The sequence below is a fragment of the Humulus lupulus genome, chromosome 3, assembly GCF_963169125.1.
Source record: "Humulus lupulus chromosome 3, drHumLupu1.1, whole genome shotgun sequence".
NCBI lineage: Eukaryota > Viridiplantae > Streptophyta > Magnoliopsida > Rosales > Cannabaceae > Humulus > Humulus lupulus.
The window spans coordinates 225268047-225281226 of NC_084795.1; positions in this window are offsets into that span (position 1 = coordinate 225268047).

A 13180-nucleotide genomic window follows, 5' to 3' on the forward strand; every position below is an offset into this window, starting at 1 on the left:
GACCTTAATAAAGCCTGCCCTAAGGATTGTTTCCCACTCCCTAGAATCAACCAGCTGGTCGACGCCACTACAAGGCACGAGATTCTCTCATTCATGGATGCATACTCCAGATACAATCAGATTAGTATGCATCCCCCTGACGAGGATCACACAAGCTTTCAGACTGATACAGGGCTTTACTATTACAAAGTAATGCCTTTCGGTTTGAAAAATGCTGGTGCAACTTACCAGTGACTAGTCAACCACATGTTCAAGGAGCTGATCAGCACAAACATGGAAGTATATGTCGATGACATGCTGGTTAAGTTGAAGAAGGAAAAAGGGCATGTAGGGAACTTGCAAGAATGCTTCAACGTCTTGAATAAATATCAGATGAAGCTAAATCCCCTCAAGTGATCCTTTGGAGTTGGATCAGGGAAATTCTTGGGATTTATGGTAAACTCGCGAGGAATTGAGGCCAATCCCGAGAAGATCAAGGCCCTGGTCGATATGAAATCGCCAATAAAGATCAAGGATGTTCAAAGCTTGACTGGAAGAATTGCAGCTCTCAATAGATTTATTTCCAAATCGACAAACAAATGCATCCCATTTTTTAATCTACTTAGAGGCAACAAGAAATTTGAATGGATGGAGGAGTACGAACAGGCTTTTCAAGCCTTAAAGACTCACATGTTGTGGCCACCGATTCTATCAAAGCCAGTTGATAAAGAAACTTTGTTCATTTACATGGCAGTCACAAAATACGCTGCTAGTGCTATCCTAGTAAGAGAAGAAGAAGGCGTGCAAAAAGTTGTTTATTATGTAAGCAAGAGGCTAATAGGAGCGGAGCTGCGATATCCACCTATTGAAATTAGCCTATTTCTTAATCTTAGCTTCCAAGAAGTTGTGGCCCGATTTCCAAGCTCACCCAATCACAGTTTTGACCGACCAACCTCTACAGCAAGTTCTACAGAAACCAGAGGCCGCAGGCCGATTATTGAAATGGGCGGTCGAACTTGGGTAGTTTGATATCTCTTACTTGCCATGATCAACGATAAAAGGATAGGCTTTGGTAAATTTCATCGCAGAACTCACTGGGCTTCCAGACAGCGAGCAGCCAGAAGGGCCTGAAGAACCTGAATCTCAAAGCCAAACTCCTTCTTGGAAGTTGTTTACAGATGGTTCTTCTAATGAGCACCACGTAGGAGCAGGAGTGATTTTGATAACGCCTGAGGGGCATCGATTTCACTGAGCAATCAGATTTGACTTCACTGCCTCTAACAACGAAGCCAAATATGAAGCACTACTCGCAGGATTACGGTTAGCCAGGAGCATGCACATAAAGTGACTTGATATCTACAGTGACTCTCAGCTAGTGGTCAATCAAATTATTGGAGAATATCAGGCCCGAGGCTTAAAAATGGTTGATTACTTAAATAAAGCGAAGGATCTATTGGCACAATTTGGTAATGTTGACACGGTTTTTCGCCAACAATGAATTATATGAATAACTAGGATGGATTAGTGCTTAATGATAAAACGTACTAAGAAAGTGATAATACTCAAGGATGTTGGAAATTATCTGCAAAGAAAATAATCACTCCTTTTTACGTGGTTCGGAGGTTAAAATCCCCCTAGTCCACGAGTCAATATTATTGCTGTAAATTTCTCTCTATTTCTACAAAGTATTTGCATTATAGAAAACATCCAACCCCTTGCACTACCTAGGATCTTAGTATTTATAGGAGAATGATCTCTGGGTAGGTATTGGGGTCATCCCGTGATCTCTTGATCCTTCACATCATCACTGTGACATTGATGATCAATATCTAAATTTTACATTGAAGTGTGGTATAATCAACAAATAAAAAAGATAATGGACCACATGGCCTAAATCAGGTGTGCAGTGTCTGATCACGCACGTTTATATTGCGTATCCAGGAATTCGAGAATAAAACAAACATGTGATGTTTGTTTTATGCACATTTATATTGCGTGGTCAACTTTATAAAGACCCTGAGGTACGTCAGACTATTGGCATACCACGAGCTTAACGTAATGTTAGCTCGTGCCTTTTGATTCCATATTACACAAAATGGTTCTAGGTGATAGGTTGCTAAATGTCTCATCAGCTCGAGCTATTTGTATAGGGGATTGGCACCTAATGTCCTCAGATGAGAGGGGAACACGTGGTGCATCGATTATGGCTTTTTATTAGCTCGTTGTACCCGAGCTGTCTCAACAAGGTACGTGCTGATTTTCAGAGTGTACATTTGTCCCCCAAGTCCATGCTCATGTTCCATGACGTCACTTCTGACTTACACGGAAGGGACTTTTAAACTCCTATTGCGATCATCCAGACCCTGTCCATTACTTGAGTATTGGACATGTGGAACGCTGTGATTGGCGTCTGTTCGGGTTTCGAGTATTGTATTAAAAGGCCAGGCCACCTTTTTGTCGCTGTTTCATCTTTTGAATTATGATCCTCGTATCTCGCATTAATTTGATCGAGCGGTCCTCATTTCCTCATGCCTCTTACGTATAAATAGGGTTGGCAATTTTCAATACTCATCACCTTTCATTCGAAATTTTTCTTTATTTTCTCTCTTCTGAGTTTCAAAAGCTCTTCTTCTTCTTCTGATTAATATCCCAAAAATCCCCATACTCTCGCCACAAAACCCTTCAGAAGTCCAGTATTTAGGATTCCTACTTCTACACTGCCTGCAACCTCTTTTGGAAAATATACTGTAAGTTTCCTGTTTTCGTATGTTTTGATTTCCTTTTTCTTTCTCATGCAAATCTACATTTCATAGTCAAAAATAGTAGGTTGTTTCTGAATAGCTTTTGGAGCATAGGTTCTGATTTTAGGCATATTGAGTAGATCCTAAAACATGTCTAGATTTGTGATGTTCATAACTAGGTAATTTTTTGGTAAATTTAGGAAAACCCACTCGGGATATGGAAGACGAGAGGTTTTTAGGGTATAAAACCGGGTAGCATAAGGGTCACGTTTCTTGGGCGGTTTTTCTTTAAAACCCTCTTCCCAAGGCAAGTAGTGGCCTGACTTGCCTAACACACGGATCCCTGAATATCAGGGGTCTGTTGGAAAACCTAGGCACGTGGAACAGGCAACATGTGGCATCACACGAGCTGATTTTGCATCAGCTCGCGTGTTAGGATATCTTGCCTTTGTTATTTTTCCTGTTCAAAATTCTACGTTGCCCACTAAAAACTCCGTCGTTTTTATTCGATAGGCGATCTGATGGCACCCAAGAAAGGCTTATCTAAGAAGAACACAGCTGGTTCGTCGTCCCAGCAATCTCAAAAGGGAAAGGAGGTCGTCCCTGATTCCCCCTGCCTGAGTTCGGCCCCGTAGTGGAGAAGGAGGTCGCGGTCACTCCTGACACCTTTTTCAAGGCTGAAAGGATTGTTTCGAAGATAACAACCCAAGGATGGGTCAATAAGATCCTGCTATCCCATAACATCGAGGCTGGGACAGGGGCCCTCATCACCCATCCTCCCTACGAGGGGGAGTGGAGTTGCGTACCACTCCAGGATGATTTCACGGCCTGGAGTGATGAGCACTTAAAGGTCGGGGCCTTTCTCCCCCTCGACCAGTATTTTGCAGACTTCCTCAACTATGTGAGGTTGGCACCATTCCAACTCCCCCCCAACTCATATCGGCTGTTGGCGAGGTTGAAGTACCTCTTTCTGAAGAATGAGTGGGAGGTCCCCACTCCGGCAGACATTCTCTACTTCTTCTACCTCAAAGCTAGCCCAGACCAAAGGGGCGAGGTGACGGGTTCTACTACTTGACCTAGTTCTCGAACTTGCCTTCAGTAATCGAGCTGCCGAGTCATCCCAACGACTTCAAAGAACAATATTTCATGTCGAATGGTTTTTGCAATTGCGAATACCATTACTTCAACTGTCCTCGTAAGTTTCCTTCACATTCTCAGCTCGTGAAATTATCATTTTTTTTTATTCTTATATTTTTCGCATGTATACTGATTGGAGCATTATCATGCAACCATTTTTGCGAGGACGGCGAAATCGGTGACCCTTAGTGGTCAGTACGATACCCTTGGCATGTAAGTTAATCTCTACAGGCCAGACTCTAGCCTTGAAGAGGACACAGGCTACTTATCCAGTAGCCCGCGAGCTGGCGCCCATCCCCTAGGGAGGCGTCATGGTCATCGATGGCGACGAGCAGGAAGAGGAGCCCAAGGTGCCACTTGTGTGAAAGAAGCGAGCTCCTGAGATCGCTCGAAAACCTGATGTTGACCGAGCTCAATCAGGGGTAGCAGCCGGCCCCTCCGGCCAAGGTAACCCGTACCCTTTTCGGGACCTAAATAGGGCAGCCACAAATCTTAGGCTAGTTAGGTTTAACCCAAACCAGCTCATGCATCGTCACCAAAGCGACCCTGGCCGTAATATAACCCTACTCTAATGTGTCAACCAATTAGTACTACGTCACGACATGGGCCATCCTAGGGGCACCGTAGCAGTAGATAACACCTTGTCTTTTAGGTCGACCTTCTTTGAGAAGTATGGAACCAATCTTAGGCCATGGCCATCCCTTCTCAAGGGTGTTGTTGCTCCTAGACTTAGGCAATACGTAGAGGAGTCCAGTCCCGAGGTAGAGCCCGACCCGGAACCTCCCCTAATCCAAGAAGTGGTTGACTTAGAATTTCCTTCCCCTATAGCAGCTCTGAGGCTGGAGGTCATGGAAATAGACTCCACTAGCTCGGAGGGTAGGATTTTCGCTACTTCGAATGTATTTTTTATTATTATCTTTTTTTTTATGAATGTATGTGCATTTTTAATGCATTTCCCATTCTATTTTCAGGCGAGGAGATGGCACAGAGAGGGGAACCTAACATCCGCTCAATGTTCCAGGAAGGGAGATCCAACGAGGGTCCCCTTGTCAAGAGGCTTCGGCCTACTTCAAAGAAAACGCCGCCCCCGGCTGTGGCTGCTTCCCAATCCCCGGCTAAGGGGAAAGGCTCGGGCTCAGGAGCTCCGCCCGCCGCAGCCCTGGAGAAAAGAGGTCTGACTGCGCCCCCTCCTCGTTTTCCTCCACCTCCTGCTCGAGACCCGGTAGCACCGGTTGGTCCCCCAGCTCCAGTGGTCCCTGTAGCCACTATTCGCATTCCTGTCAACCCCCAGGATCTGGAGCTGATTCCAGAGTCCTTTCGGGGGACTGTCTATGAGATGGCGAACTACTCGGTCGAGCACTTTTTCAAGGCCAAGCCCAACTACCTGAGGGCGATAGAGGAGAGGAGCCTGGAGAATGTCATGGAGTCTGCCTAAAGGATGAACCTCACAGTGAGCTTTTTCCTGACCTGACTTTCATTATATGTATATTTTATCTTTCTGGCATGTGCCTAACTGTTTCTTTGCTATTTTACAGGCGGTCTTGGCTCAACACCGCAGCATATCTTGGGCTAGGGCCAGGAATGAAGTACTCAAGGTCGAGCTAATTGCAGCCCAAAATGCACTCGTCGCCACTCAACAGAGCGAACAGAGCGCCAAGGCTGCTCTGGTGGCGACCAAAGCAGGTGAACAGGCGACGAAGGCTGCCTCGGTTGCCCTTTAGACCGAGCTCGAGGGGGCCAAGGCCAAACTGCTGGAGGTCGAGGCGGCCATTCTGGAGGAGAAAAAGGTATCAACATCCTCCATGGAGAGTATGTTGTACCACCGCTGGGCCTTCAACCAGGACAGCAACTTCTCCTTCATGGCCTCCAACATGTGGGTGCACTACCTCGAGAAGTTCAAGGCTCAGCTACAACAGGAGCTGCAGTCTGAGACCGGGGAGGCCTCTGTTGCTAGCGAGCAGGAGACTGAGGAGGTGACGTCCTCAGAGCAACCTAGGGGGGCTTAGATAGATTTTTTTTGTATTTTTCTTTTTGTAAATGCTAAGCACGAGGTTATTCACCTCGAGACAATTTATATAATTTAATTTTAGTTATTCAAGTTTTACTTGTTCTTCAATCTTTTTCTCATAATTTATGATGTATTCGGTAGAAACTTAGTTCGCGTTAGTTTTATTAACATCGCTTTTTCTTTAGAAAATATATTGTTAATCAATTTAACCAACCTCTAAGTTTTGGAACCTGGTCGTGTCCAGGGTATTTAATTTAAAAACTTAGTTCTTGTCAGTTTTATTGAATACTCCGCTTTTTCCTTAGAAAAAACATTGTTAATCAATTTAACCAACTTCTAAGTTTTGGAACCTGGTCGTGTCCAGCGTATTTAATTTAAAAACTTAGTTCATGTTAGTTTTATTGAATACTGCGCTTTTTCCTTAGAAAAAACATTGTTAATCAATTTAACCAACCTCTAAGTTTTGGAACCTAGTCGTGTCCAGGGTATTTAATTTAAAAAACTTAGTTCGTGTCAGTTTTATTGAATACTCCGTATTTTCCTTAGAAAGAACATTGTTAATCAATTTAACCAACCTCTAAGTTTTGGAACCTGATCCTGTCCAGGGTATTTAATTTTAAAAACCTAGTTCGTATCAGATTTATTGAATACTCCGCTTTTTCCTTAGAAAAAACATTGTTAATCAATTTAACCAACTTCTAAGTTTTGGAACCTGGTCGTGTCCAGGGTATTTAATTTAAAAACTTAGTTCGTGTCAGTTTTATTGAATACTCCGTATTTTCCTTAGAAAGAACATTGTTAATCAATTTAACCAACCTCTAAGTTTTGGAACCTGGTCCTGTCCAGGGTATTTAATTTTAAAAACCTAGTTCGTATCAGATTTATTGAATACTCCTCTTTTTCCTTAGAAAAAACATTGTTAATCAATTTAACCAACTTCTAAGTTTTGGAACCTGGTCGTGTCCAGGGTATTTAATTTAAAAAACTTAGTTCGTATTAGATTTATTGAATACTCCGCTTTTTCCTTAGAAAAAAACATTGTTAATCAATTTAACCAACTTCTAAGTTTTGGAACCTGGTCATGTCCAGGGTATTTAATTTAAAAACTTAGTTCATGTTAGTTTTATTGAATACTGCACTTTTTCCTTAGTAAAAACATTGTTAATCAATTTAACTAACCTCTAAGTTTTGGAACCTTGTTGTGTCCGAGGTATTTAATTTAAAAACTTAGTTCGTGTTAGATTTATTGAATACTGTGCTTTTTCCTTAGAAAAAACATTGTTAATCAATTTAACCAACCTCTAAGTTTGGGAACCTGATCGTGTAACGCCCTGGATAACCAAGACCGTTACACTGTGTGTTTGAAACAGTGTGAGACTTGCTAATCAATCCGTTTAAATAAAAACGTGAGTCTAATGACACAAACAGGTTTGGTTGAAAATGAAATAATTTTCATTAAAATAAGTGTTTGGTACATGGGATCCCATATCAGTGTTTAAATAACGTAACAACAGAATTTCCAAACTTTATAAACAACCAAGCCACTCTAAGGGAAAAATACATGCTTTAGTTTCTCGTTCCTGTACAATCCCTCAACCGTGGCAGCCGACCAGCTAATGTACACCTCGCCCCCAGAGCTCTCCAACCCATGGCCAACTCGTCTTACCCTAGCCTTTACCTGCACCACGTAGCACCCGTGAGCCAAGGCCCAGCAAGAAAACATAACATTTAAAACACAATCAATATTAATAACCAACTATTTCACAAGACATAAACAGGTACTCAACAGTACACAACATTCATCTACTCAACGATAACAGTTAACAAACTAACAATCTGTCATTCAAATAACCGGCATATCATATTCATCAGAATAATAATGATTAAATCACATGATAATTAGGGCTGACAACTTAGGCTGCACCCCCTGTTTATCCCACTGACACCGGCCCGCTTAAACCGAGCTCAATGCATATTAAGCTGTCCTCGACTACCAGTGACCGAGCCGCGCCCTGTGCACAAGTGTAAACTCCAACACGCTTAGGCCTCTCATTTACTATTTACATGGCGTGATACCATCCATTTACAATTCACATGGCATAATACCATCCTCTTAAAGAGCGAACAAGATAGAGAACCCTTAGTGCCAATATAAATCCACAAACGAGTGCAGTTTTCTTACCTTTAATCTCCAAGTGCTTTAACTAGTAAAGATGACCCCCGAGCACGATCCTGCCCCAAGCATAAGCGTAACCTAGTCACAACCATAATAAAGGATTCCATCAATAGTTGTAAAAGGAGTCTGGATAAGGTTCTAATCTCCGGAACATTGAATTCCACCAAACACGGTAGTGGAATCGATCCCAAGCACCCTGGGTTAAATTCTCATGTTTAAAATCCCAAGGACAAAATTTCCTTAAGGATCGCAGCTCAAGCCTCCTCATGCCGCGGCATGGCCCCAAACAGAGCCCAACCTTGCCCAGAAATAGACACGGGCCGCGGCCCTACTTGCCCCATGCCGCGACCCGCCCTTCTTCTCCAACACCCATCAATTTCGAAGGGCCTCGGCTCACCAAGAACTATGTCGTGGCCCGACCCCTTCGAACCCAGAAAAACCACCATTTTCAACTCTCCAACCTCACTCAAAACCTCTCATTATCATCCCAATAACATATTCTAATTATCACAACAGTTCAAGTACACTCCCTTAAGCGAAACCCATAGGAAAACTAGCCCAAAGAATCATCCAAATCACCTTTTAATTCCTGAAATTCAAAAGCACATAAATCTCCTACAACACCCAGAAATTCATAGCATTCAAGGGCTGCCAATAGATAAAAGCTTACCTTTTTCTGAAGGGAAAATCCACCTAGAAGTTGTAGAGCTAATCCCCAAGTTCCCAGCAGCAGAACCTAACAAGAATTCAGCTCAAATCCTCACCCAAAGCTTTAATTCATCTCTCAATATCACAGACCCAAAAACACTTAAAACTCATAACTTAAACCTTACAAAATTAATCCAAAACTTACCTCAAACTCTGCTTGAATCCACCATCAATTTCTGAGCTAATCTCCAATTCTAGAGCTCCAATTTCTTATAAATGCCGCCCAAGAATTCCTTGATTCAATGGCTAGCTTAAGAGGTTTCTTGAGAGAAAAGAGAGGAGAGAGGAGGGTCGGTTCTAAATTTTGTTCCACCGAGTTCTACATTTTACTTAGTCTATCACTAATTAGTTAAGTCAATCCCAAGGCTCGGAGTACCGAAACGTCCCCGAGGGCAAAATGGTAAAATTCTCCAGTATTTCCACCTAAGCTTCCTAACCTCAAATGTATCTCCAATTATTTATTTTCATAACCCGATAACCCAGATAACAACCTAATATCCCAAATACCCCTTGACTCACCCCGAGTTGAGTATCGGGTCCCGTTGTGACTTTCCCGCTACCTGCTCCCTAGGATCGCCTCGTGCCGAAAGCTGCAAACACACATATGCACACATATATATATCCACATAATAATGTGGTCTCAACAATTTATCGTAGATAATCACGTTTATGCCCTAACGGGCCAAAATTACAATTATGCCCTTACCATCCAAACAGGGCCCGCATGCTTATCCAGTACCCATAAACATGCTTTCTTACCATTAATTCTCATAACTTCCAATTATGCCCTCCCAGCACACTAATCAAGGCCCTTAAGCCTTATTAGTAATTTTAGGTCATTACAGATCGTGTCCAAGGTATTTAATTTAAAAAAAAACTTAGTTCGTGTCAGTTTTATTGAATACTTCGCTTTTTCCTTAGAAAAAACATTATTTATCAATTTAACCAACCTTTAAGTTTTGGAACCTGATCGTCGAGTTATTTGCCCCCTAATTAATAAGGAAGTGGACTTTCTGGGTTACTTTGAACTAAAATACAAATGAAACTGTACAAAGACACAAATGTACCATAAACATTTTTTTATATACTTCTAAAATTAAATGGCTTTTATATCCAAGCCTTACATAGACAGGTAGTTTGATCACTGATAGTACTTTTTCAAAAGTATAGCATTCCAGGTCCGTGGTACCATTTCTCCATTAGGTTGGGCCAATTTGAAAGTTCCTTCCTGTACGATTTCAATTATCTAATAGGGCCCCTCCCAACTTGGGCCTAAGGCACCATCTTTGGGGTCCTTGCCTGCTAAAAACACCCTTCGGAGTACCAGGTCTCCTAATCCAAATACACACTTCCTGACCTTTGAATTAAAGTAACGAGTGATTTTTTGTTGGTAATGCGCGAGCTGTAACTGTGGATTTTATTGCTTTTCATCAATTAGGTCGAGGGATGCGCTGAGCAATTTATCATTCTGCTCCTGGCTGAAGGCCTGGATCCTGTGCGTAGCTATCTTTGTTTCGACAGGAAGGACGACCTCACTTCCTAAAGTCAAGGAAAAAGGGGTGTGTCCCGTCGAAGTTCGGTGTGAGGTCCGGTATGCCCATAGTACCTGCGGGAGCTGCTCGGGCCAAACTCCCTTGGCCTCATCTATCCTCTTCTTAAGGCTTTCCTTGAGTGTTTTGTTCACAACTTCGACCTGCCCATTAGCCTGGGGGTAGGCCACTGAGGAGAAACTCTTAATTATGCCGTGTCTCCCACAAAACTCAGTGAAGAGGTCACTATCGAATTGGGTTCCATTGTCTGATACGATCTTCTTTGGTAGTCCAAACCGGCAAATGATATTCTTAACCACAAAATCGAGGAATCTCTTTGACGTTATTGTTGCCAGGGGCTTTACTTCTGCCCACTTCGTGAAATAGTCAATGGCCACGACTGCATAGCGAACTCCTCCTTTTCCCGTGGGAAGGGCTCCAATTAAATCAATTCCCCAGACCACAAATGACCATGGGGACAAGATCATCTTCAGCTCGACTAGTGGAGCTCGGGCGATCGTGGCAAACCATTGGCATTTGTCACACTTTCGGATGTAGGAAATTGAGTCCTTTGATAGAGTGAGCCAATTAAACAGGGCCCGCATGCTTATCCAGTACCCATAAACATGCTTTCTTACCATTAATTCTCATAACTTCCAATTATGCCCTCCGGCACACTAATCAAGGCCCTTAAGCCTTATTAGTAATTTTGGGTCGTTACAACTATCCCCTCCTTATAATAATTTCATCCTCGAAATTTACTTGAACACATCAGACATTAAACCTCATACCTCTGACTATAATTTCCAAGGTCCACCGCCTTTACTCTTAATCTTTGACAACACTCAAACGTGAGTAACAATATTGTTCCACAAGAGCTTATCCGATAACTATACTTCCTTTAATTTTTACTTGCACATCAAATCTGCAGAAACTTCAGAGTCTGCTTAGTTCACAACGATCGCTTCATTGATTTATTCTCAATACCATAAATACTTATGAGTCATCACCCTTACCATGGTGAAATCAACTTATAGACCCTCGGCCTAACCCTTGGTACAACCTCAGAATTCATGTTGAATCGGGATTTAGAACTCCTATTTCTTTCCTAGCATAACATATTTTCCTTTGTCTACACTCACTTAGAGAGATACAAATTTCTCATCCTAGAACTTCTATTCCATAGTTAACAATTTACAAGTTCCTATGTCTTTTCAATTAGGCAAACACTCCTGCCTTAAGAATTCCAACAACCTCTTTGGTCTTTCCCTGAACCAATACTAAACTTTAGTATCCACCATATTTCACTTCTTTACCCTGCATAGCACTCCTTGCTTTTTATTCTACCATATCACAGGTCGTGTCACCCTAGCTGTACTCCTGCATCCATTACCATGATTGTCTCATCAAAGGGTATACTTTTCTTAATATCCCAAATATTTACACATTCAACGCTTAATCCTTTAACAGAACTGATAAGCCCTCAGATTGCTATCCTATCTGCAACCAATCAATAATTCCAGATTCCCACTCTATTCTCTTTGCTCTCTAGTTCCTTTCCAAAACTTGGAAAAACTAACGGGTCTCAACTTAGCGTTAGCAATGCTCTGTCCCACTACTAGTGCATACGAACCAAGTTACGCTAACTCATTCAGCTGAGTTCTAACTTTCTCTGTCCAATCACCTTACTTTTAATCTAATGTGGTCCATTCCTATGATCCACCATCATATCACTTTACCTTTCAACATTCGAGCTTACTAGATTCTGTCACCTGCTCAAACTTCCTGATACAACATACCCTAGGAGGTGGAACAATATCCTTTTAAAATGTCCATCTCCACGCCAAACTTTTATCAGATCGTTCATCCGATCCTGGCACCCTAACTCGTAATACCTTGACAGGGTTCTTCCCTATTTCCACTTAACCATCACTTTGGATTCCAATGCCCATAGGAATACGTACCCGTTCATCACCACACATTAATGCCATACCGATCCCAATCATTACCTTGTCCATTCCATTGTAATATGTGATGTTCTTTTTAACTGACTCACATCTCCCAAGTAAGAGATCCATCTCCACTTGAATCTTCTCCTCATACAGCCAAGGACTCCCAACACCAACTACCCATCCATTACATTTCACCAAATCTTTATCTCAAGGTTATCCTTCTTACAGTTGACCAAACGCTCGTTATCTTACACTACACATACACTGCCTACCTATCATTTCAAGTATACCAATCATGTTCCCATTTTACCTTCCGCGAGACTTGATCCATCCTCACATCAGCTTGAGTCTGGGCGTGCCCCAACCTGTGATGCACCCTCACAGTTTCGTATCTTTACCAAAAGTTAGGTCCTTTATGCTACCCTTCTATATCAAACCATAACACACATATCCTTGCATCACCGAGTGCTAATCAACTCTTACCTTGCCTTCTGAACTTCTGATCTGACACTATCCATTCAGTCTAACTTCAAGTTTTACTATTCCTCTAATCTCTGGTGTAGCTGTCTACGAAGATATTCATGTGGTAGATGGCACGCTTGTCAGTCTTGATGTGCTTCCTGTTCTTCAGACGCTCTTCAGTAGCTTCTTTGTGGCTTCAAATCAAATTTCTTCATACCTGACTCCTCTTCTTCTTGTAGCACTATTCCGAATACCCCTGGCTAGACCAAACTGACACTTCATGGAGCCTTACCTGTAACCCTGCTTCCTCAGTACTAACATTATCAACGTAGCATTCGTTCGCCTTCCACTTCTAACTGAAGCGTAGTCCAACATACCGCCCGTAAACCTGAAGGAGAACTGTCCATACCATTCTTATACTTTCTGCTTGAAGAACTTACCTGTGTTGCTGACACTTGAACCAGTTAAGAACCTTTGTTACCAATTCA